Below are 27,978 nucleotides of genomic sequence, written 5' to 3' on the forward strand. Positions count from 1 at the left end.
GGAATATGAGACCCCCAGGTCGGAAGATGGTCAAAATGCTACTGGGGAGGAACAGAGGATGAGTTCAACTAGCCCCAGACGTGATGACGCAGATAGCTCAAAGCCGAAAGACGGCTAGCAGCCGACGGTGCTGGTGGCGAATCCGATGTTCTAAGGATCAACACACCATTGGAACCTGGAATGTAAGATCTATGAGCCCGGGCAAACTGGATGTGGTTATTGGTGAGATGTCAAGATTAAAGATAGACATTTTGGGCATCAGTGAACTGAAATGGACTGGAATGGGCCACTTCACATCAAATGACCACCAGATCTACTACTGTGGACAAGAGGACAACAGAAGGAATGGAGTAGCCTTCATAATTAATAGTAAAGTGGCTAAAGCAGTGCTTGGATACAATCCAAAAAACAACAGAATGATCTCAATTCAAATTCAGGACATGCCATCTAACATCACAGTGATCCAAATATACGCCCCAACCACAGATGCTGAAGAAGCTGAAGTAGAGCAGTTCTATGAGGATCTGCAGCACCTACTGGACAACATGCCTAAAAGAGACGTTATTTTCATCACAGGAGACTGGAATGCTAAGGTGGGCAGTCAAATGACACCTGGAATTACAGGTAAGCATGGCCTGGGAGAACAAAACGAAGAAGGACATAGGCTGATAGAATTTTGCCAAGACAACTCACTCTGCATAACAAACACTCTCTTCCAACAACCAAAGAGACGGCTTTATACATGGACTTCACCAGATGGACAACACCAAAATTGGATTGACTACATCCTTTGTAGCCAAAGGTGGCGGACATCTATACAGTCGGTAAAAACAAGACCTGGAGCTGACTGTAGTTCAGATCACGAACTTCTTCTTGCACAATTTAGGATCAGACTAAAGAGATTAGGGAAGACCCACAGATCAGCTAGATATGAGCTCACTAATATTCCTAAGGAATATGCAGTGGAGGTGAAGAATAGATTTAAGGGACTGGACGTAGTAGATAGGGTCCCGGAAGAGCTCTGGACAGAAGTTTGCAGCATTGTTCAGGAGGCGGCAACAAAATACATCCCAAAGAAAGAGAAAACCAAGAAGGCAAAATGGCTGTCTGCTGAGACACTAGAAGTAGCCCAAGAAAGAAGGAAAGCAAAAGGCAACAGTGATAGGGGGAGATATGCCCAATTAAATGCAAAATTCCAGAGGTTAGCCAGAAGAGATAAGGAATTATTTTTAAACAAGCAATGTGCGGAAGTAGAAGAAGACAATAGAATAGGAAGGACAAGAGACCTCTTCCACAAATTAGAAACATTGGAGGTAAATTCCAGGCCAAAATGGGTATGATCAAAAACAAAGATGGCAATGACCTAACAGAAGAAGAGATCAAGAAAAGGTGGCAAGAATATACAGAAGACCTGTATAGGAAGGATAACAATATCGGGGATAGCTTTGACGGTGTGGTCAGTGAGCTAGAGCCAGACATCCTGAAGAGTGTGGTTGAATGGGCCTTAAGAAGCATTGCTAATTACAAGGCAGCAGGAGACGACGGCATCCCAGCTGAACTGTTCAGATCTTGCAAGATGATGCTGTCAAGGTAATGCATGCTATATGCCAGCAAATTTGGAAAACACAAGAATGGCCATCAGACTGGAAAAAATCAACTTATATCCCCATACCAAAAAAGGGGAACACTAAAGAATGTTCAAACTATCAAACAGTGGCACTCATTTCACATGCCAGTAAGGTAATGCTCAAGATCCTGCAAGGTAGACTTCAGCAATTCATGGAGCGAGAATTGCCAGATGTACAAGCTGGGTTAGAAAAGGCAGAGGAACTAGGGACCAAATTGCCAATATCCGCTGGATAATGGAAAAAGCCAGGGAGTTTCAGAAAAACCTCTATTTCTGTTTTATTGATTATTCTAAAGCCTTTGGCTGTGTGGACCATAACAAATGGTGGCAAGTTCTTAGTGGTATGGGGATACCAAGTCATCTTGTATGCCTCCTGAGGAATCTGTATAACAACCAAGTAGCAACAATAAGAACAGACCACGGAACAACGGACTGGTTTAAGATTGGGAAAGGAGTACGGCAGGGCTGTATACTCTCACCCTACCTATTCAACTTGTATGCAGAACACATCATGCAACATGCTGGGCTTGAGGAATCCAAGGCTGGAGTTAAAACTACTGGAGGAATCATTAACAATCTCAGATATGCAGATGATACCACTTTGATGGCTGAAAGCAAAGAGGAACTCAGGAGCCTTATGATGAAGGTGAAAGAAGAAAGTGCAAAAGCTGGCTTGCAGCTAAACCTCAGAAAAACCAAGATTATGGCAACCAGCTTGATTGATAACTGGCAAATAGAGGGAGAAAATGTAGAAGCAGTGAAAGACTTTGTATTCCTAGGTGCAAAGATTACTGCAGATTCTGACTGCAGTCAGGAAATCAGAAGACGCTTAATCCTTGGGAGAAGAGCAATGACAAATCTCGATAAAATAGTTAAGAGCAGAGACATCACACTGACAACAAAGGTCCGCATAGTTAAAGCAATGGTGTTCCCCATAGTAACATATGGCTGCGAGAGCTGGACCATAAGGAAGGCTGAGAGAAGGAAGATAGATCCTTTTGAACTGCAGTGTTGGAGGAAAATTCTGAGAGTGCCTTAGACTGCAAGAAGATCAAACCAGTCCATCCTCCAGGAAATAAAGCCAGACTGCTCACTTGAGGGAATATTAAAGGCAAAACTGAAATACTTTGGCCACATAATGAGAAGACAGGACACCCTGGAGAAGATGCTGATGCTAGGGAGAGTGGGAGGCAAAAGGAAGAGGGGCCGACCAAGGGCAAGGTGGATGGGTGATATTCTAGAGGTGACGGATTCGTCCCTGGGGGAGCTGGGGGTGTTGATGACCAACAGGAAGCTCTGGCGTGGGCTGGTCCATGAAGTCACGAAGAGTCGGAAGCGACTGAATGAATAAACAACAACAGACAGAAAATCCTACCAAACTGAAGAAGCATGAGAAAACCCATACAGATACAGTGTGAGAAGCGTGAGAAAACCCATACAAACCCAAAAGTCAAGGTGGGTCTGTTCTGTCTCTCTCTGAATGACAGCTCAAATTCTCTCTACTACGCATGCGTTTTCCCCCCTGGATAGGGGCCCCCTCCTATCAGTGCTCATGACAGTTTTTAAGTTAACTTAGAAGTACCAGAGAGTAAGGTGAAAGGTGGAAGGTCCCCTGTGCAAGCACCAAGTTGTGTCTCACGCTTTGCAGGGACACAGCTTTCGCAGTGTTTTCTTGGCAGACTATAGTGGGGTGGTTTGCCATTGCCTTCCCCAGTCATCACCTTCCCTAGCAAGCTGGGTACTCATTTTACTGACCTCGGAAGGATGGAAGGCGAGTTCCAACTACTGAACTCCACCAAATTCCCTAATCTGACATAACTGAAAGCTGTGGTTCTGGCATAGGACACCTGACACCCTCCAGGTGATACTGAATTCCATTGCCAGCAGCCCTGTTTAGCACTTGCAATACTGAGAAATACTGGGAACTGTAGTCCACCAACTTCAGGAGGGCCATAGTTCTTTATTTCTGCTAAAGTTGAATGAAACCAGGACAAAATTGTGAAAGGCAAGCTGACAAGGAGAGGAGGGATGGGGCGAGGGGAGACTTTGCAGGAACACAGCAGATTGTAAATAAATAAGCTGTAGTTCATCAAACTAAAATAAATGCTTCTAAGTCAGATCAAAGTATGGAAACTTTTCATATTTAATTCTGTCACAATCAGATCCACACATCCCAAGGAAATGTCAGGACACACCTCAATAATGGCAACAGATCTTGATATTTACTCCCAAGGGTTCAAGTGAGAGAACAGGAAGCACATGATCATGTTAAAGGAAAGATCACTCCACCACATTTAAGACTTTTTTGACCCACATGATATTATGGAAACTGTCTTGTGGCCAAGGAGCAAGACAACTGCTTTGGCAACCTCTATGGGTCAGAATATTCTTCTCTACTTGGTTGTCTGTGCAAAATGCTCAGCTTTGATGACATCACTCAGGTGTTAAGAGTGATGTGTTAGTTACATTGTAATGCTGCTGTGTGGAGTCCAAAGATGAGGAACCTCTGAGAATGCTAGGTGGAATTGTAAAGTCAAGTCTAGTTTCCTTCAAGCTGAACTCATCTTCCAGGTCACAAAAGAGAAGTAATTTCCACTGCCTCCTGCCTTTATTCCAACTTCCCAGTTTTGACTGATGTTCTGTTATTCTTGGATCATCTTCCATGAAAGTACTAGAAGTACCTGCTTCACTTCTGAGCTCAGACAAGCTAAGCCAGGAACTATCACCAGCCAGGACATCAAGGTACTCTTGAGTCAAGCTCCACTCGTGGTGCCCATATCCATGTGCTTCTTCTGGCAGCTTTACAGAAGTGGTGGCCTTTGCCTTGTAGGCTGTTTTTCCAACTAGCAAACAGCCCTGAAATTCCTCGTACAAGTACTAACAAGAGCTGATCCTGTATAGCTTCCAGCATCAGCCAAGGTTGCTTAGGTAGAGCCAATAGGTCAAGAAGTTGTTACTAACCAGTAAGATGCTATGTTGCATCAGGAGAAAATTATAAAATAAATGAGAAGAAAATATTCATAGTAATGTTTGATCATTGAAATCAATTTTAGTTTTTCACCTGGCCCCACAAACTGCCTTTTGGAGTGTGAACTCCAGCATGTCAGCTGAAAGCCAAGAGTGACTCTTGTTCCCAGAATCGTTGTGCATAAAACACAGATATGGTCAGAGGCAATTGGAGTTGTCTGATCTGCTTAAAATTCCAATGATATGGATATTTCTGTGTTTATCTATTAAGTTGATCAAAAACAATGCAGTAACTTTTTTAAAGGTGCAGTTGGATGAACAATGAACCAGGCAGAATTCAGTCATCATGAATTAAGAGGCATTTTTAAGATTGAAGTGTTAGTCTTGTAGTTACTCTGCAGCTCATCATACAGCCCATAATGTAGGCCTCTGCAAAATGGCTGCATTTTGCTCCACAAGGTTATTTGCCTGGTGGAGGTACGATGATGGCAACACTCACCTCGCTTAATGTTGCTCTGGAGATCATCCCTGACATTTCAGAAAAGGCTTCTGTACATCGCCAACATATGCCCAGAAATCTCTTCCAACTACTCTGCTAGTGCTGGAAGCACCAGCAGCAGGAGGAAGGGAAGCAGTTCAGCAGTTGATCCTCATCCTTTTGAAGTGGTGTGTCTCTGTGTGTGTGTGAGTGTGAGAGAGAATCATTCCTTTGCAAAGCAGCTTATAAAGGGTCCTTCTCTTGAAGCACCCCTCTGAAGCTTTGCACAGCCTTGCTAAGCCATTTAGCTTACAACCCTGTATCCACCTTCCTGAGAGTAACTTCCACTGAACTCAGATTTACTTGTATTCCTAAAGAAATGTGCCCTTATGTATACTTAGGTACAGTATTTCTGATTCCAGTATTTCTGCCTAACTCTGGATAGGAACAAATTAACTCTGAGTGTCCCAAAGTTCAAACAGATGCAGATGGGCAGCCTTCATAATCATCATGATCATCCAGATCTTTGATTATAAAAAAACAAAACTAGCCAGTATGTATGGAAAAATCCTGTTTTACATCAGCAGTTATTTCCAACTCTAATACTTCCCCTTTCTGAGTAGGAAATAGAGGAATAATTTAAATTGATTCTGAACTCATTCTCTTCTGAATCTGGGCCTCCATGAAGCTCTGCAAGTATTGTTTATAATTTTATATTTAAAAATGTAACCCCTTTTTCTAACAATTGTTTCTGCTTACGTTTTCAATTAATTCAAGTTACCAGTTTAGCTGATGCTCATTTTAATTACCACCCAGGCTGCGTACTTTGTTTTCTCTTTATCAGTTGACATTACAACAAACTGGCCACACCACTCAGATGTGAAGTAGGTTTGCAGTCATCTGATTATCATCAAATTGGATGATTTATACATTTATTTATTTGATTTATATGTCATCTGTGGGTCAAATTTAATCCAGCTGGCTCAGTCAGAAGAAAGAGGCCTGCCCTATTGCCCAATCTTTTAGTTGGCTAAGGCCTTTCATTGCAAACAATATAACAAAATGGTAAAAGAAAAGAACAGAATGACTGAGATAAGTTAATGTTTCAAGAATTCATTAGTAGAAGAATTTCTATGAATACACTCTTTTCTTCGGTGTGCTATTGAGCTATGTTGGACCACAAAACTCATGCTTCACTAGCACCAAGAAGGGTGGCAATTATGGTCCAATACAGCTCCAGGGTAGCAGCTTGGAGACCATGTTATGTGATCATTTAGAGTAGGTTGGGGAATCTGTAGCTGAACTACAATTCCTAGTAACACCTGCTAGCATAAAGGATGCTGAGAGTTGTCATCCAGTAACATCTGATTTACATATTTAGTTCACCAAATTACAATAGTTTCAAGGTTATAGTAATACTTACTAACATATAAGAATTTTATTTATCAAAGTTATAGAGCTGTCCAACTCAACCCAACTGGAAAAGATCCAGATAATCTGCTTCATCCAGGGCTCTCTGAAGCTGTAACCCAGCCACCTTCTCAACAACCTTCCTGAGAAAGAGTAGATTGGAGACTGAACAACAATTCATTCCAAAACTATTGGGTCCCACAATGTCTTCTTTAAGAGGGGATGTACTATTAGTTCTTTCAGGGGAGGGCATCACCCCTCAAAGAAAGAAGCATTGATCACCATATGGACCCAACCAGTGGCCACCTTCCAGGAACTGTCAACCAGGAGGGGCATGGATATAATAAACAAGTTGTCAGGTTGATGGAACTCAAGATCTTGTCTACTGCCTCTGGAGTTACAGCATCAAACACCTCCCAGATAACAAAGCCTCAATCAACTCACTAAGACTTGCCCAGTCAAAATCCAACTCGGAGTGAACCCAAGTGTCTGTCCACTAGGTGTTTAGAATATGCCTTACAATAAACCTGCAGATATTCCTGTGGCTCATATGTACCCAGGAGGGAGGGAGTCACTTTAAACAGGGCTGCTGGACAGCTACCTACAGATGTAATATGGGCAGACAAATAGGAATGTTTCATTGCTCTTGTCACAATGTAATCCCTGATGTGGGCTTTTATACACGTTTCCTAAGATTGTCTTTTTGCTTTCCTCCAACAGTATTCTAGGCACCTCTTTTGTCATTTCATCTCCTGGAGATCTTTGTAAAACCAATTTCTTCCTTGGGTACCTATCCAAGCCCATTAGGTGCCCCGCCTTCCTTGGGGAGGCCAGCGCCAATAAGCTGAAAAGCAACCAGAGTGACTTGGCCATGACAAAGGACTGATGATAATGTCCTCCATCTTTAAATCATATTGCAACTGCTCCAAACAAAAACCAGAACTTAAAACCATGAACCCGCGAACAGCTCCTGACACAATGCCACTTGAGGGCAGGCTGGAATCTCCTATGACTTTAAGTCTCAGGGACTCAACCACCAGCTTGGCAACAGAACTGAGCAGACAGACACCAGAGGACTTTTCAATATTGCTACCAGGAGCCTGCATTATGGTCTTTCTGGCACCAGGTTTTATATTCCTAGCCTGATGGTAAGCCATCTTAAAATTATTGGACATTGTTCGGATGTTTGTTCCATTACAATTTTATGTGCATGTTTTTATTACTGCTGTTACATGTTGCTTTTTATATTTATTATTTTGCTGTTTTGTTCTCTGATATAGATTGATTGCATATTATACATATAAGTGATCTGTAAGCCACCCAGGGAACTATGAGTACTTTCTATTGTTGCAAAATCCAAGTTAAATACACAATGATTCCAGTTAAATACACAATACTATTCTTACAGTATTACACAATAATACTGTTCCAGCTTACATACAAATCTGACTTAAGGACAGACCTTGGGACTGACGGAACTCATTCTTTAACTGGGGACTACCTGTGTGGGGTGATCTAGGAACAAGCAAACAAGAAATTAAATTACTGTAAGATGGGATTAAGCCCATGCTTAAGCTCCAGACAGTCCCCGAATCAGACATTCTCTGTGGATGTCTACCAATTATTATCACACAGCCTACATTCCTTGCAAGGCTGTTGTGAGACTAAAATTAGATTGAGATGCTGAAGATGTATAGTTTGGGAGAACAGGGATGGAACGAATTATGAACACATTATCAGGAAAGAGGTACCACTGAGAAGCACAAAGAGAGGAAACAGACACACAGACAGGGAAAAAAAATAATGCAGGAAGAGGGACTATTCTAGGAAACAAGGGAGGAAATCCGGTGAAACCACAAAAGAAAGGCAGTATAACAGACAGCATGAAACTGTCTACCAAATTAGATACTTCGGGAGGATCTGATTCTGAAAAACTTTATTCCTAGGCTTACCTAATCTTTGCAGACCACAGCTTGAAACTGAGGAGGAATTCACAGTTCTAGCAAATTAGGTAAAGCAGCTTGCTTTATATTCATTTGGGTTCAGAGCAATAACCTAACAGTACAATCCCCTACATGTGTATGCAGAAGTCAAGCCTATTTATTGAACTAAGCAGAATTTACTTCTTGGTGAGTGGGAACAGGATTGGTGTATATGGGCATATGCTTCATTTTAACTGTTTCAGAGCCTCCCAAGACTTCCAAGCATCATTCATATCATATGACTTAAGCACATGCCAACATCTACTACTCTTTAAAATAAAGAAACAGCATCTTTGTAGGACAAGGAAGTGTCTTATTTGGCTGGCTTATGGTTCGGTATATTTTGTGATTGAGGGAGTGTGCAAATCGAAAAATAAATAATTCAGTATCCAGGATGAGCACCTTGTGTGACTAAGTCATGGCTACACTGAAGTCTCTTTGATTTCTTTTAAGCATGACTGAGGATAGTTCCAGTCCCAAGTTTAGGGGCCCTTCTGAACCTCAAAGCCCTCTCATTCTTCGGTTTGCTTAATTGCTCAGTTCATTAGATCCATGGATTAAACCACTTTTCATTGGCGACAATTATTTTCTATTAATAAGGCAGCAAATGTTGGATGTGTGGCTTTAAAACATTTAATAAAAGTGCAGATGGGAAGTGCTTCTGAAAAGAGGCATTCCTAAAGGTATTTTATCATGCCAGTTACTGCATACATCAGCATAATCAAAAATAAAATATGCTTGCCACTTTAGACATGTAAGGGGTGTTTTTTTAACCCATATGCCCATTTAAAACAGTAGCTCAAACCAGCCTCCTTTCACCAGCGGCTCTCTAGACCAGTGTTTCTCAAGCTCAGCAACTTTAAGGAGTGTGGACTTCAACTCCCAGAATTCCCCAGCCAGCATGCTAGCTGGGGAATTCTGGGAGTTGAAGTCCACACTCCTTCACTGCTTTAGACAATGCTGGTTGAGCACAATACGAGTTCAACACAACTTATAAAGTTGTTGGGGAACAGGGACTCAGTTATGGTTAACTCAGAAAAATAGTCAATGGATTAAGATATCTCGAATTAGGTGGGACCCCCAATTTTCTTTCTTGGGCAGCGCAAGTGCTTGGGCAACTGCTACGAAGAAAGGTGAATTTCACTTAGTTTAAATCCGCCAGGATAACCCTACGCGGGATTCTCGTCTTTCCTCAGCCCTAATTCAGGCGCCTTCCTTTCGGCCAGTGTTTGGTTTACGTTCTCTTCCACCAGTCAGAGGCGTGCTGGGCAACAAACCCAGCACGGGGCTGAGAAAAAACCGCCGGCCATCCCCGCCGATCCCGAAGGAGCAGACCGGAGCCCCGCGCCCGCGCGCCCCGGAAGCCCGCATCCCCGGGAGCCTCGGTTCGCAACCCGGCCGCGTCGCGAGATCTCCCGGGCGGCTTGAGGAGCACCGAACTGACAGCTCACCACGCTTCTCTTGCCCCCATTCTTTCCTCTGCTCCCACGCCCCGGCGGGTCTGCACAAGTTCCCTCGCCTCGTTCAGCGCGCCTTCAATCCCAGCCTCCGGGCACGCTCCCGCAGTTGGCGAGCTCCGGCTTTCTGCAAAAGGCAACCTCGCCGCCGCCGCCGCCGCCGCGCTCCACCTCTCTCTCTCTCCGAAGACTGCCCGCTGCCCGTTAAGAACAAAGCGCACGGTGGGGAAGCCGCTTGTTTGTCTGTGTTTCTTGGGGGGGGGGGTAGTTGTCTCCAGCTGAAGGAGCGGCAGGAGGGGAGCGAAGCGGGGAAAACGACGCAAACACCCCAAACTTCCCGTCGGGTTAAAGTATAGCCTCGGGGTGTCCGCAGCCAGTCTCTCTGCCCTGCCCTCGGCTTTGTCTTGGGAGACCCCAGGCGCCCGCGAAACCCGTCTGAAGAGTAGAAATTCGCGGGGTTGCGGCGGACGAGCGAGCCTGAGAAGACTGGGTGTCTCCGCCATACACCCCGGCGCCAGCGCTGCTGCTACTGGGCGGGAGCGCGGAGGAGGCGTCCAGCCAACCCTCTGGAAGCCTGGAAATTGACAATGGCAATTCGCCTTACTCTTCCACTCCGTTCTTCTTTCTCAATGCAAAGGCAGACGGACGGAGAGAGAACGAGAGAGAGCGAGGAGGGAGGGAGGGCACCCCATCCCTCGACTGACAGAGGCGCGTCCTCCGCACCCTTGCAGGACCAGACAACAATGCGTCCCACCCAGCCGCGCACTCCCCTCGCCGGCGAGCGCCTACCTTCGCCTCCTTCCTCCGGTAGACAGGCAAGCCCTCTCCGCTCCCGGCAGCCCCGACTCCGAGGCGTCTCGCTCCGCCGGCGCCGCTCGGTTGGCCTTCGCTGGCCGGCGCGCGCAAAGGGACTGCTATTCCCCCGAGCTTAGCCGGCTCTTCCGAACCCCGCGCGCTGGGAGACTCGCAAGCGGCTGCGCCGGGTCTTGCGGACGCTCTTCCGACACCTTTGGCTCGGCCAGCCCTGCCCGGGTCTCCCGCCCTCGCCCTCGGCAGCGGCGTCCTTCATAACCAGCCAGCCAGAGTCACTTCTGAGACGCCGATGCTCCAGGCTGGGCATGGTATAGCCCGAGCCAGCGACGGGAGGGAGGGCTCTAGTGGCCGGGGAAGGGTCCCGCAGAGCTCCGGCTGGCAGAAAGCGGAGCCTGGGGAATTGATAGGCTCCCAGCGGCTTGCCGTTTGAATGACTCCACCCTGCTTCCTATTGGTGTCCCGCAGCGGACGCGGGCGGGGGGGCGTCGGAGAAGGGGAGTCTTGCGGCGGCGGACAGATTCAGGCGTGCAAGCCTCTGGCTTGGTGACCTCGCGGTGCTAGCTCGTTTGAAAGAGGCGCTGCCTGTTGAACGTTCCTGTTTCCTCAAGCGCCGCACTTTTCAGTGTACTCGTTTCACACGTTCAAGGCGGTGGGAGGATGCATCCAGCAAGGTGTGTCACACGTTATTTGTTGGAAGCTGTATCTGATGGAGGACGGGATACAAGTAGCCCTCCCTTTAATGGCCCACTTTTGATGGCCCTATATTTTAGTGAAGTTCCAAAGCTGTATGTATAGAGGGCAGGTCTCTCTACTTCAGCTAGAACTTGAACGTTCTCTGATAGAGACATTCCTGGGGTTTTCAGATCCCACCCTTTTCTCTGTGTGACAGGAACAGCCGCAGCCTTCCACAACCTTGGCTTCCAGATGCTTCGAACTACAAATCCAGTACTGGCTGGGGATTACGGTAGATGTATAGTCCAACCCATCTGGAAGCCCCAGGATGAGGAAAGCTGAGCTAGAATGTGAGAATAAGATCAGGTTCAAATTCTTGCTTAGAATTTGAGGAGGAAAATGAGGAGGGAGAGAGGCAATGACTTGCACTCCTTCTCAATGTTTAAGGGACAGTTATACCTCAGCAATAGGGCATGTGTTTTGGAAGCAGAAAGACCCAAGTTTCTTCTTGGTGTGCATGGATATAGCTGGGAAAGAGCCCTGGCTGAAACCCTCAAGTGGGACTCTCACAAAATGCTAAGGTAAAAGTAAAGGTTGCCCTTGACATTAAGTCCAGCTGTGTCCAACTCCAGGGGGCGGTGCTCATCTCCGTTTCAAAGCCGAAGAGCCGGCGTTTGTCCGTAGACACTTCCATGGTCATGTGGCCGGCATGACTAAATGGAATGCCATTACCTGCCCACCGAAGCGGTACCTATTAATCTACTCACATTTGCATGTTTTCGAACTGCTTAAAATCTAATTGGGAAACCTGAGACTTGGGTTTAATGTGGGAACCCAGCCAATGTTCTGGCAGGTTGTATGAACCTGACCATTACATTACATAACCATAACATGGTTTATTTGTTTGGGTGTTGCATCTTACAGGCACATAGTAACTGTGTTTGTTAACCCAGATCTTGAGTTTAGCATGTTGTGTGAACCCAGTCTCAGTAACATAGTGACTAATGAACTAAGGCAGTTTCCCATCTTCCTGTGGAAGAAATTATGAAGAGTGGGATAATTTCTAATAAATATTTATTTTATATTTGCTGCAAGTGGTTTTATGCTAAAAAAAAAACCCCTCACATCTAAATGGCTTACAAAAGTAGCAGACAATAAATTTTACCATACATTTTTGTTGATTATTTGTTCAGTCACTTCTGACTCTTCATGACTTCATGGACCAGCCCACGCCAGAGCTTCCTGTCAGTCGTCAACACAATATCAACATATAAAATCACAGTGATAAAATAATTAGCAGCATCCACATATACCCTAGGTACATAAATCCTCTATATCAGTCCCAATATCTGCTTAAAATAGATTATCTTGACTGATCTTCTGAATATTAGCAACAAGGATGCTGATCTTGTTTCTGGGAAGCTGATTCCTAGGGAGGAGAGCTCTTGCAGAAAACACTTGTTTCCAAGTCCTCTCATGCCATACCTTTTGGGGAGCAGAGACTCTTAATGTAGTTCCTCTGCTGGCCTGCCTTGGTTGGGCAGTTTCTACTTGGAGTCAATAACTCTGCAGATGTCCGGATCTCAAGCCATGTAGGATTTTGTATTACTAGCACTTCAAAGTGCATCCAGAGTGTTGGTATTTACATGACAATCTTGGAAAACTCACATTAGTGCACAAGCAGCAGCATTCTGCCCCAGCTGAAGTTTCTGGGGGCAATGCCGTGAAGAGCACACTACATTAGTTCCTTTGCGAAGTGACAGTGGGGTGAGTCATTCGAGGAACTGTCACAGCTAGCACTTCAGCTGAAGCTGGACCAATGCCCTCTTGGTCATAGCTTCTACCTGCTGTTTCAGCAGGAGCTGTGAATCCCAGGTTATGATCCAGCTCCTTCCAGGAAAGCACAACCCTACCAAGAGCTAATGTTGGAATTATCCTCCAGACTCAGTTCAGCTGGCTTCTAACTCCAAGTGAATGTGAGTGATTTTACACATAAGATGCTCCACCAACATGTCACAGTGGCCTCTAATGATCTTCTGACCCATTTTTCCCTACAAGCGTCTGAGTCAATTTTAAAAGGGTATGTAATAAGGGTTGAGAAGCAACTTTGCTGTACTGCCTTACGGATCCATTCAAATAGATCCATCAAACACCTGGGGTGGACGATTTCAATGGATACAGCACCCTGTGGAGAGTCATAGCGTTGGTCAACCTCAGGGGCACTTGAAAGTCATCTGTTCAGGACCAGGGACTAGATTTTATACCCCCCGCTTCTGAATCTCATCTCAACTGCTAGGTATAATCCATGACCTTGTATGTCAGCCTTATGATGAGCTGGGAAGTCCATGGTTGTTGTGGCCATGAAATCCCAAATAGCTCTAGATCCCACCACCAGGGCTAGAAAACTGAAATCACTCAGGACTACCATCCTAGGTATATCAATCAGGAAACTCAAGGTGAAATCGAACAAATATGGGGAGGGAGGAGACTATGCAGTTGGAGGATGGCACACCACCACCATCCCTAGTGGATGGTCTAACTGCACATATACGGTCTTACACCCAGCTCCCTGTAGAATGGAGCATTGCAGAGGATCTTGCCTTCCTCCTCAGGATCCACAAGCTGAAATTGATCTCATATGACATCATAAAATGATACCTGTCTGCAGCAATATGCTCAAATGTGGAAAGGTTTGACACTACCCACAATGGAGGGATGGTTGGTGAAGGTGATGGAACTTGCAGAGATGGCTAAATTGACTTCCTGGATGAGAGAAAAGACATCTACATTTATGGCTGACTGGAAATCCCTTATGGACTTCTTTGCATGAAACAGAAAAAAATGCACTTATGATTTGTGGCTTTGATCATTAGAAAAAAACTAGATAATAGAAAAAGTGAGCTTCTCTTTTTGTAACCATAGAGTGAAAGATAACTTTATAATCGCACTTGAATTTTCTGCAAAGAAAATGAGAAGCTTCTTTCTATTTCTTTTTATCTCTTTTTCTTGCACTTTTGTCTTTTTTAATTTCTTTTCCCTTTTTTCTTTCTTCATTCTATATTAGTTATTGTTTGTTTTCATCTATCTATCTATCCATCATCTATCTATCCCCTGTGTCATTCCTATCAGACTTGCCTGGTCAGTGTCCAACTCCAAGTGAATGTAATTTTATCTTCCAGATAGTTTGCAAACTTTTCCCAGGAGCTTCTAGGAGCCTACTACTTGATACTCCAGGCCATCCTTCCCAAATTCTTGGTAATTTTTAAAAAGTACACCGGATAGTACTCTGTTGATGTGATAAAAGCAGAGAAGAATTGACACTTTGCTGCACTTCCCACCATGATGAAGGTTCAAACCATGTTTGGTTATATTATCTGATGAAGTGAGCTGCATTATGCCTTTCAATAAAATTTGTTAGTCTGAAAAGGCGTTACCAGACTGCTCCTGATTTTTTGATATCAGAGACTAAATTGGCTCTCCTATGATGTTGCTCATGTGGTACATCATGTTGTACATCACCACCATTTCAGCTGTCTATTCTGACACTTCTCTCCTGGATCTCCTCCATAATCCAAGGACATTCCCCCACTTCCTGACTGGTGTTCAGGAGAGGCTGCTCAGGGTGCCATCCTGTTGACAGCCACTGCCACCTCTCTATCTCAGAGGGTGAGTAGGCTTTCAACACAGCTGCCTGCTGTGATCTCAGAAAACTCCTCAAAGACCCTCTGAAAATCAGGAGGATCCACTGGGTGCCTGGGGCAGGCCAATCAAATGGATGCCTCCTCCTTCTGGAGGTGAGTGGAAGACCTGGCTTGCACTCCAGGATGTTAATGTTCAGGAAGTCCCTCAAGACCTGGTTGTGTCACCAGCTCTACTGGTGTCTTTTTAGAAAAGGTAGTGTGTGGCAATGGATTTTGGAGGTGTTGGACTTCTGTTTGATGGTCATTCTTAGCAGCATCCCTGCTGGTCAGCTTTCCATGAGCATCTGAATGGTCACTGGCAGCAGCAGGATATTACAACTTGGTCTGATCCCACTACAAAATGCTTATTACATTTCACATTCAGACCAAGGCATGCGGGAGATAATTCTTCGTGATTCATCATCCTGTACACAATACGGCTGTCTGAACATTTTAACTAAACATTGGAAAAGACTTGCTAGCAGTAAGTCAGTGCAATCATTCTGGAGGAAACCTGGCTGAGAAAGATCAGGGTCTTTAACAAAGATTCAAATGATTTCAGTGGGATACACGTATGTCCGAGCAATAGGATTACAGTAAAATGATATCTTTGTTCAAGTGCAGCTATGTTCCCAACATTATGGTATGAGTGTTATTGGATGAGAGTGTACACTCCATTATAGAAATCAGTTGCCAAACAGTGTTTGGTGGTTGCTGCCCAGTGACTGTCAGCTGGACTTCAGTAGAGACTCTTAGGAAATTATCCTATCATTCCTCAGAGGCAAAGCTATATATTTTTGACATTTGGAAGGAAAAAATAAATTGCTGTTAAATTGTATGTTTGCAGTGTGGAACTGCACAGTGGTAGTCAGTGTGAAATAATGTAATAGATCTCAAGTTTCTATGCATGGATTACCCCATCAGTCTGTCAAAACCAGTGAAAATGAAGGAGAAAGACAGTGCCAGGCAGGTGATAGGGAGCCTGTGACACATACTAAAATAATGAAAACTCTAGGAAAATCCTGGTCTTCCACCAATTAGAGCAGTGTTTCTCAACCTGGGCAACTTAAAGATACGTGGACTTCAGCTCCCAGAATTCTGGGAGTTGAAGTCCACCTATCTTAAAGTTGCCCAGGTTGAGAAACGCTGGATTAGAGTCTTGCATAAACGTAAAAGGGAGATAGACTTGTAACTTGATTCTATATCAGCTAAAAGAACAAACAAATCAGATCTGTGACAAATGTTGCGGAATGAAATGCTGATCTCAGTGTATTAGAACACTCATCATGCTCTTTCTTGGGACACTCCTCCCTTGTTTCCCCACCCTCCAAGAATTAGTCAGCATTCTGTACTCACTGACCATCTTTAGAGTTCTTTGCACTAATTTTTTTCCCTGGAAATGCTGAAACCTCCCCTTTGAGTGCCGATGGTGCCATTGTATGATGATGATGATGATGATGATGATGATGTGGTGGTGGTGGTGAAGGGAGCCAGTTTGCTGTAGTGGTTAAGGCACCAGGCTAGAAACCAGGAGACCGTGAGTTCTAGTCCCACCTTAGGACAAAGCCAGCTGGATGACCTTGAGCCAGTCCCTCTCTCTCAGCCCTAGGAAGGAGGCAATGGCAAACCACTTCCAAAATCCTGCCAAGAAAATTGCAGGGACCTGTCCAGGCAGTCACCAGGTGTCTACACTGACTCAAACACACACACACACACTAGTAATAGTAGTAGTAGAATTTTTTATTTAGTATGCACATATACTATATCTCAACTTAACAAGCATCTAACTCTATCATGACAATAATTCAAGTGTTACTGGTACTGCAGCCATAAAGGACTTTAAAAAATAACTGTTATAAGGGCCTTTTGGAAGATCATGAGATCAGACTGCAAACACAGCTCAAAGGGTGGTTGATTCCAAAAAGTGGGAGCTAGATGGGAAAAGGTTCTGAAGTATGAGATGATGGATCTGGCACAAGGGAAAACTAAGTGAGCCTCGTTGCATGAGGATGAATTTGATCATTCAGCTAATTGGGTGTTTCTGCAGATGTGGCCCAGAAGGTCAGCATCAGCGGAATGAACAGACAATGCTCCTGGAGACCAACCAATATAGAGATTGGCAGAAGGAAGAAATTGAGGTCAAATCAAATCAAATCATATCAAATCCTTTATTATGGTCAATGACCAGATGCAAGAAATTGAAGTAAATCAGGAAAGGTCTATGTCCTCAGCCTAAGAACAGCTGCTTGCTACACATTCCTAGCAGTCTAACCATGTTTAATAAATATAGAACATCATAACACTGAATGTAAATAATAATCCCATGGGTTTCAATGCATTCTGACATTTGGGTAAGACCAGGCTCAAAAATATGAATCTGACTGGTTCCTAATGTTCATCTAGAATAGTTGTGTAATGACTTAAAAAATATCTTCACAGTTCTCATCCTGACAATGCACAGTACTTCCCAAGAGCTGATCATCACGCCCTCCAGCTGACCCATGGACAAAAAGTGGCATCCACTCAGGGCCATTCCCATTGTTGTTTTGCTGTGCTTCTTTGCAAGGCAAGGGAAAAGGTGGTCCTTTTCTCTGTTTCAAAGGAAGCAAGAAGATAAAGCATTCCTTTCCTCCACATCATGGAGGAATGATGAAGGGTGAGTTTCTGCCTATCCAAGGACCACAGGTTGCCCATCTCTGCTTTACCAGAAAAGGAAAGGAATGTTCTTTTTTTCTCACCATCTCCTAAATTCTCACAGTTGTGGAACCTTTGCGACAGGTTACAGTTAATTAATATTGCGGAATTATCCATAGATTAAATTAATAATTGCAGATATTTTACAACAAAAAATAGTAAAGACATATGTCTACAAATGATTCTTCGAGTGAAGAATTCACTCCATTGAAGGAGCTTGCAAAAGTTTCTTTAGAATTGAGTTATTTTGAAAAATTCTAGAAAACTGGTAAGGCACTGGAAAAGGAAAAGCACACCTAATCCCTACATGAAAAGGAGGAGGAGGAGGAGGAGACTACCCAGGAAACTATGCAGTAATTAACTTAACATCTGCACCAGGCAAGGTGCTAGAACAGATGATAAAGAAGCATGTCTATGAGTACTTAGGAAAAAATGCTACCATTACCAGAACTCAGCATGGGTTTGTCAAGAACAAGTTGTATCAGACTAACCTCATCTGTTCCTACAGAGTGACTAATTAGGTAGACCAAGGAAATGCTGTGGACATACCGTGCCTTGATCTCAATAAAGTCTTTGACAAGATCTCTCATACGATAGTATCTTGTGGGTAGGATAAAAATATGCACACTGCTGATTACTGTGATCTAGGGGATTTACAACTGGTTGAACAACTGTTCCCAAAGGATCCTCATAAGCAGATTGCATCTACCTGGTGGAAAGTATTTGATAAAGGCCCTCCAGAGTTCTATCCTTGGCTTACCACTATTCAACATCTTTACATATGACCTAGAGGATGGAATGAATATTTGGAAAATCTGTAGAAGACACCAAGCTAAAGGGATGGGGTAGCACTGTGGACAAAATCACAGTTCAAAATTACCTTGGCAGATTTGAATATTGGCCAAATCAAGCAGGGTGATGTTCAGTGGGGATAAATAGTTAAGTCTTGCATCTCAATAGGAATAATCAAACATACAGATTCAGGAGACCTGGCTTGGCAGGAAAACATGTGAGAGGAATCTAGGGATACCTATAAACCACCAGTTGCAGATGTTCACAAAATAAGATGCAGCAGCTAGAAGGGCAATGCAATCTTGGGCTGCAATAACAACTTTTGTATCCAAAAGATGGGAGCTAATTTACTGATGTTGAACAGTGGAACAGTCTACTTAAAACAGTGATGGACATTTCTTCACTAGAGGTTTACAAATTGGGTCTGCCTTGCTACCTGTCAGGGATGGTTTAGTGGTCTCCTGTATTAACCTGGTGGTTGGACTAGATAACCTATAAGATCCCTTCACACTCAAATATTCTATAACTGTATGACATTTTTTTTTACTAAGTTGAATAAGATTGGCATGTGCCTCTTTTATATACATAGATGTGGACTTGGGAATATGGGCAATAATTTCAATAGAACGCATTACACCTCCTAATGTGTGAAAGATACTTGTGACTTGCTGGAACTTGAATGCTACCTTGGGAATATTGCTGATACTTGGGCACCTATAGGAGCTGCATTGCTGATTGCTAAAATGGAGGACTGACTTTTCTAAGGGAGACCCACAGGCACTCTGGGCAGATAATAATAAGAGAATGTAAACTGCATTCCAGTCTAATAATCGAAGCAGAGAAAATAAAGAACATAGCACCTTCGCTTTGTGTAACAGTGATTCTTCTGAGAGGATAATTGCATTAGCAGATACTTGTGTGTGCATGCATGCGTGTGTGTGTGTGTGTGTATATATATATACACACACATATATATATATAGTGTGTAAGTAATATATAGTGTGTAAGTATGTGTGCACACATCCATTTGCCTACTGCAAATGATCTTAAATCAAAGTCAGAGGAATAAGTGCTTTCTCTAAATGGCTTCTAAAGGTCAGCCAAAATTTATAGCTACCAAGACAAATACTCTTTATCTATTTTATTGCAACACCATTATCAAATTAAAAAAGGCTCTCTTTCTGGCATGGTTGGCAATCTTTATGAGAAAATGCTGGGACTCTGTATCACCGCTGGTTTAATCTTTCTTGCCATCCTTACCTATAATCTGAAGCTGCAGACTTGGAATGCCATTGAATAAAGTGGGATTATTTCCAAATGATGTGGTTTGGGCTGTCAGCACAATGTTAATGTCATCTTGGAAATGATATCACCCATTTCTTTTCCTTAATTTCTGAGTATGAGGAAATAATCAGTGTCTTTGTCTCTATTATTTTATTGTAGGAGGAAAAGACCTGATAAATGTTGTACGTATTATAAACACTGTGTGGAACATGAAGACATTTCCCTTTCCCATATTATTTTTGGGCAGAGCAGCCCACAACCAGTATAGCCCCAGCCCATTTTTTTCAGCTGAAAAAAAAAACAATAAAAAAGAAAGCAGGTGCATGGTCTGTGGAAAATATTAAACCCCAAATCCCTTCAAACAGGACTATTCACCCCAGTAATATCCCCACATCATGTTTCAGAGATCCTGCTTCAAAATCATGATGATGATCATCATCATCATCATCACCACCACAGCATCAACAGTAATAATACAAGTGTTAGGGCTAGGTTGTTAGCTGAGCCCAATATAAGTGAATCTGCAGCTGAGGATACTGTGGGAGATACTTCAGCTTTTGTATTTTGTATTCTGTATTTATTGTATCTGTTTCAATTGCTTTTTTGGTTTAACCTGTTAACCACTCCATTATTTGCTTAAGATGGGCAGCTAAATAATAATAATAATAATAATAATAATAATAATAATAATAATAATAATAATAATAATATACAGCTGGAATAGTGGACTGGACTCAAGCTGAACTAGAAGCCCTGGATAGGAACACCTGAAAAATAATGACAATGAATCATGCCCTTCATCCACACAGCGACGTTGACAGACTCTATTTACCAAGTGGCCTAGGTGGACGTGGAATGTTGCAAGTACACCAGACAGCTGAAGAAGAAAAAAGGGAATTGGAAGAATATCTGAAGGACAGTGAAGAAGATGCAGTGAAGCTAGTACTCCATGAAGGCCTACTGAATATGAAAGAGACCAGACTGGCCTATAAGAAAGACCGAATGAAGAATAGAAAGGAGACATGGCAAGGCAAAGTATTACATGGCCAGAACATTAAAAAAAAAAAAAAATAGCAGGCAAAGCAGAAAACAGCAAGACCTGGCAACGGCTAAGAGCAGGAAAGTTGAAGAAAGAGGCAGAGGGGCTAATTCTGGCTGCACAAGACCAAGCCTTAAGAACAAATGCACATAAAGCCAGAATTGAGAAGACAGCAACAGACAGCAAATGCTGTCCCTGCAAAGAAGCTGAAGAAACTGTGGACCACCTAGTTAGCTGCTGCAAGAAGATAATACTGACTGATGATAAACAATGGCATGACAAAGTAGCAACAATGGTGCTTTGGAATATCTGCAAGAAATACCACTTGCCTGCAAGCAAGAACTGGTGGGACCACAAAATAGACAAAGTAATAGCAAATGAAGAAGCCAAAGTGCTTTGGGACTTTAGAATTCGAACAGACAAGCATCTGCCACACAACACCCCAGACTTAACAATTGTTGATAAGAAAGACAAAGAAGTCTGGATAGTGGACATTGCAATACCTATAGTATTGCAATGCAATACCATAGCAGAAGAGAAGAGAAAGAACTGGAGAAAATCACAGAATACAAAGACCTGCAAATAGAAGTAGAATGACTGTGGCAAAAGAAAGCAAAGATACCACCAATAGTAATAGGCGCCTTGGGTGCAATCCTAAAACATCTGGTGCACCACTTGAACACCACCGGCACTGACAAAATCACCATCAGTCAGTTGCAAAAGGCAGCTTTACATGGAACAGCTTACATCCTGCAATGATACCTCTAATATTATTGAACAACATCTGCCTATCCCAGGTCCTTGGGAAGGACTCGATAGGTAGATAAAAATGCCAAATCCAGTCTAAACATCTGGTTGACTGTGCGGCCAACAATAACAACAACAAGAAAGCAACAATAAAAGCTGCTCCTCTCTGTCTTTCTGGTTTGTGCAAACTTGTGGTGCCAACATGGACTTTCTTGGGCTCCTGCTCCCTGATGCCTGTCTTGGCCCCCTTACAAATGATGTTTTTCCTGGCACTGGAACTGGGGGAAGAGGGCCTTGATTCAGGAGCTGATCTTTATATTTCCAGCACCAACCATATGTGTGCAATTAAAACTGAAGTATCCAGATGCCCATCTGTGGTCACTGCTGCTGCTTGTTGTTGTTGCCATTAGCTAAGCTGATGGGGGTGGTGGGGAAGTCTACCAGAAGGCATTCACTTAAAGAGACCTTCCAGACTGAAGCCACCCTTTCATTTGACTGATAGTAGATTCAGGAAAGGACCAAAACAAGACAACTCCCAGGTGTGATGATGGCCAATATCTTAGATGGCAGTAAAAAAAAGGAAAAGAGTAGAGAAATTCATGGAATATTGGGTGGGTGACTATGTTCCTAAGCTACAGGGAAGATTCTGTTCTTTGAACATTTGTCTAACGACACTCTTGAAAGGGGTCATCTGCTTGAAAAACTGTCCAGCTTAAAGCTACAGATCTATAAGAACAGAGAAGTGTTTGGGAGCTGCCTATCAAATCTGAGCTCAGAACAGGGAAATGAGCGGGCAGATGGACGTATTGTTTGATCACAGTCTTCCCCATCCCACTACAAGAGATTATTGTGTGTGAGATTATTGTGTGGGAACCTATGTTGCGATTTCTCAGAAGAGGCTTCTGTTTTTCTACCTAATTTTCAGAACACTTGAGAATTTCTTTTCGTGGTGGATTTTTGGAGTTTATTGTAGGTGGAAGGCACTATTACTTGTATTACAACTTTTCTGTTACATATTTCTCCTTTGTTTGGAAGCTTTCCTGGCTACCTATACTTTTCAATTTGCAAACAAATCTAATGGGAGCAATTTCTTCATTGTATCTTCATGGGAAGCCAAAAAGTTTGCAGGTAACTCTGGAGAGAGAATTGTAAATGAAAGAGAGGGTTTTCACATTGTTCCTTTACCACTTTATCATTAAATAAGCACAAGAACAAGCCATTGCATTTAAGAGATTTTCTTCTTTGAAAAAAAAATGTCTAAAGCAATTCTCTTTCATCTGAGTGAATGAGACTTGATAGGAAAAACAAAATGAAACAGGGAAATATTCTGTATGGCAGTAGATTAAAAAAAATAAAATATACTGTATCTATGCAAATCACAGTGATTTCTTTATACACAGAAAATAGCATTTGTAAATTGCTACAGTTGTTGTGGTCATTCATTTTCTTTGGGGGTGGGAGTTAATATTTAAGCAGCCACCCTGATGAAAAATCAGTCCAACGGTGTAGAAATGGTGTGTTTAGTGAGCCCCTGAAAACCCACTGTTGAGGAACAAAGAGCAGAAGAGATTTAAGACTCCTTTTTCCTGCTTTTTGGGTTACCACTGGCTGACCAGTGCTGGAAACAGGATGCTGGCTTAGATATAGACTATTGTTGATCTAATGTATATTTAAAATCTTCTACCCTAGACAGTTGCTCAGAGAAGCTAACATATGCAATATATCTTTTGTGTTAACATAGTTATAATAACATGCAATCCATCTGGTCTCAGAGCAAGTTCCTCTTTTGGCTTTTAAGGGTTTGGGTTTTTGTTGTTGTTGGTCTTGTGCAAGCCTGCTACTTTACCTTGTTATCTTAAATAATACATGTTATTGCCTTCAACTCAGAATCTGATATTGTGAGATGAAAACACTTCATTTAAAGCTCCAGTGTCTCAGCACCCAGATTTCACCAGCTGTCTATTCTTTATACTTCATTAAAAAATCTAATACTGTGATGAAAAAACAAATCTGAACAAAATATTCTCCAGACTGTTCCTCTGTCTCACTAAGAAAAAAAACCACTGGCTTTAGAGTTACTGTTGTATTCCAAAAAGCTAGTTGTCATTTTGAAAAATGTAAATGATTTTGAACATGATAATAAGGTAGGAAAATATCCCCCTCCACCCCTTGTGTGATCTGAATGTTTAGTTGGAAGTTAGCCCCACAGGTTTTAAGGAGACTTAATCTTATGTATGGGTTCATAGAATTCTAGCATAAGCACATCTCATCTAAAACAATTTCTTCTGTAATATTGCTAGTCATTGGCCATAAGGCAAAAAAACATTTTCCAATGGAAGCCTTCTGTGATTGACTATTGTTCTCAAAATATTATAAAACTGGCACTGGGCTGTCCTTCTTGCAACAGTAGATGCTTTCCTTCTCATAGTTATTTTGTACTTGACATTTGTGAACAGAAAAGCTCATGCAGTCAAGGTGGAAAACACAACTCTGTGATACATCACATGTTTTGCATGTTGTGTTTCCCATATTCCAGCTCCAGGTGGGACTAGGGAGCAAGGAGTATTACACTTAATAGGGTTAAATTCAAAGTAAACATATAGATTCAAGTTCTATTTTTTTAGAATTATTTCAACAGTAGAACAAGTGGAGTCTATAACAAGATGTTGCAGAGTAACCTTATAAGATTTAATGTGATTGATTTTTAAAAAAAATGAAAGGGGTGTTGTCTGACCTATGCATAAGACTGCACAAGAGTACCCCAAAAGGACTTTGACCTTGCTGTAAGTCATTACAGGCTATGCCTGAGCCAACGGACTCCTTCACCTCTTTCCAATTTTCATTTTCCACCTGAGACTAAAGAATTCAGAGCTCTTCGACTGGCTGTCATTAAGTATTTGTAATTTCCAATGGGTTTTCCACACAGACCTCCAACTGTAACTTAAAGATTGAAAAAAAAATCTTAAGAAGTAACAACTGGGGTCTTGACCTTGTCTAACAGGTGTCTTGGAGGGTCAGAAGCCATACAGATAACTAATCACAGTCTTCTCCACTGTAGATCTGCTTTTTAATGCAATTTAAATGATGATATCTATAATACCATGAAAATCTTTGTCATATTTTGGGAGGCAATATGTGAGGCACCCTAACACACATGCAAATAGACTCATATACTGTACATCCTTCCTTTAAATTACTTTTAATTCCACACATATATTTTCAGTCAGCTTCTGTAATTTGCTTAATGCCAGTTCTATGGTGAAATTATGGAGTAACTCAACAGACATTTCAATTTCACACCCTGAAATATTTACTGAACTCCTATTCTACTTCAATTAATATGTCTCATCCTATAGTGTTGTATGAGTTCTTTTTAACTATACCTTTACAATAGTTTATATAAATTAGCCTCAGTAAAGGTAAAATCCTAAAGCTCACATATCTGGGAATAAGCCCAATGAACAAAACAAGATTTACATCTATATATGTTTGTGTATGTATGTATATATATGTATATACATATAGACTTATAGACTTATACATATACATATAGACACATACACATACATAGATACATACATACATACATATGGCACTATGTTATCTTGTTTCTCTCCTACATGTATTTAATCTGTGACTCAGCATTTTAAAACTGTATAGCTATAAAATTCAAGGATGGTACGTCACAGATTTGTCACTTCCATAAATAGGTACTTGATACTACACTTGATCTTAGCCAAAAGGTTGGAAATGATTTTTGTTTGTTTGATCTAAAATATTCAAGTTATGACCATCTGTGACCTTGACAAGACTTTAGCTTTCACCTAGAGCAGATGAAAGGGGGCTGGTGGTGAAACAGTATGGGGGATGCGAAGCTGCATTTTCATTCAAACCCTTTGGGATCTCTAATGCAGGGTAGATAAATTATGACCCCAAGCCATTCTAAAAGCCTACATTTTGGGTATAGTTCCTGGCATTCCTGCAAAAGTTTCATCTAAACTGTCACTTTTAATATGAGAAAAATGAAAATTATTAAATCCATATGGGGAGTTCAAACTTATTTTGTTACCATACAATTAAAAAGCAGCAGGCAGAAATGCCCCTTGCCAATGAAAGCCAGCCAACTTTGGACAATTGAGTGAGGTTGTGTTTTGCAGGCTGTTGTGTTGCTCATGGAAATGTTTCACTGGTAGTGTGTTTTCACCCACCATTATGAAGTGGGTCTTCATAATTTTAGAAGCCCCTGGTGACATGACAAAAGGAAATGTTTTGGTTGAGGAAAGGGGCTCTGCTGATGGAGAAAAAACCCCCAAAGAACTAAATATTTTTAAAATCTCTTGGTTCTTCCTATGGAAAGATGCCAATGTCTGACAAATGGTCATCTTCAAGGGATTAAGCTGAGACCAGCAATAGGTGTAACTTTATTATGGAGAAATCGTTTTTAAAAGACTAATAGGGGGAGGAAATGCTGTCTTTAACAAAAGTCTGGTAAACTGAAGAGAATGTCATCGCTGAGATTTTACCTCATGTGTGCAATGACATCATCACTAAGCTTGGCCTTTTAAAATGTGCACTGCACATGTGGCCGGCATAAAAAATGGGTGCAGCTTCAATTGCACTGTCATGGTTGCCATCTTGATTTTGTCTGAGCACTCCCAGTGAACACTCTGGATGCAAACAGTACAAATTACATCATAGGTGTAATGATGTCATTATGTAAATTAGGTGAATTGCAGTGCAGGTTGGTCCACTGCATGTAAAGTCCTTTGCATCGAGGTCTGATAAACTGTGGTTTCTCTGTTTAACCTCTTCAACATATGGAATATCTGAAAGGCTTTACTAAAGGAAAGAAAATGGTGTTCCAGCTTAATAATTCATTACAAAAAAAGACAATTCTTTGTGAGCTTTCTGAAGAGCTTAGTGTGGGTGGCTTTCTTAGTGAAAATTATGTGGAATAGGAAGACCTGGAGCACAATGAGGTTTTGACTGTGTGATGTTTCCTTTTTCTTTTTAATACACCATGTTCTAAGTGCATGCATTTTGCATAACTAAAACTCTGAATTTAAAGTTGTGCATGCAAGCATCTTCCTGTGCTTCTTTGGAAAAGAGACTCATGACTTGAGCAATCCAACCTGGTACTTTGGAACAAGAAAATGCAATTTGATTTATATTCAGAGAGTGAGCCATTCAGGTAAAAAAAAGAGGGGGGGAATGGGGAGAGGCACAGCTGTGTGTACATGTTTTAATTCACTGTACAACATGGTCTTTCAAAGGTAAATTTGAATCACTGTAGGTGAAACAGTCTAATCAGGAACGTGGTATGAATTTATGCTACAGATAAATAAGTAATGAGCTTTCTTTTCCACTGTGAGCCATGGGTAAAACCTAGCCAAATTGGGGAGACTCAGTGGCCTCACTTCTGCTAAATGCGTGGCTGTAGCCCAGCCTGCCAAGTTGGTCTCCTGGGACAAAGACTTGAAATCATACTAAAGCTCCTTTCAGGGCTTGATTATTTATTAGTGTCAGAGCTGAGCTATCAAATGGGAGCCACCAGGCAAAACACAATATCCTGGTCTGTAAAAGGAAGTTGTGAAAAACATTTGCAGCCAGGAGAGCCAAGGGCCAGTCTTTGTATTGGAACAGTGTTACAGCCACCTTAGAGCTGAGAGAAATATTTGTGGTACTGTTGAGAAGGTCTACATGAATTCATTGCTGTGAACATTCTGAAAAAATATATTTAGCTACAGTGACCATATTTCTTGGAAAAAAATAAAGGACAAACTTGAAAAAGGGGCAACTCTGAAAGAGGTTCATAAAGATTAAAAAAATTGTTTATGTTTATAACTTTGCTTTACAACGGAAAACTCAAGAGCAAAACCAAGAAAATAAATAATCAAATTAAATAAATCTAAAGGACAGCTTTCTGAAATAATAAAGGACATACGATCACTGTAAACTTATCAGAGGTGCTTCGTTACCCATTCCTTCTTCTTTCCTTCCATTGAAAGAAAGAGAAAGAGTGTGTGTGTGTGTTTGTGTGTGCACAGAGGCGCATGTGCTAGGGGAGAAAAAAATAAAAGAGCCCTGGGAGGGGGAACTGTGAGGAGAGGAATCACATGCCCAGGCACATGTGGGCCCCACAGACAGTACCTTGCTTAGGATCCTTGTGGTCCACATCGATTGGGGTGTCATAAAAGTTAAAATGGTCACTGCGACTGTGTGACTGAAGCCCTGTCCCTTCCTTATATCTGTTGTGCATGTGATGCACTTAAAAAAGGGATGAGGCTCCAAACAGATGATTGTACTTACCATCTTGATTTTTTTGGTACCCTCTCA

Source organism: Candoia aspera, chromosome 2 (assembly GCF_035149785.1).
Source record: "Candoia aspera isolate rCanAsp1 chromosome 2, rCanAsp1.hap2, whole genome shotgun sequence".
Classification (NCBI taxonomy): domain Eukaryota; kingdom Metazoa; phylum Chordata; class Lepidosauria; order Squamata; family Boidae; genus Candoia; species Candoia aspera.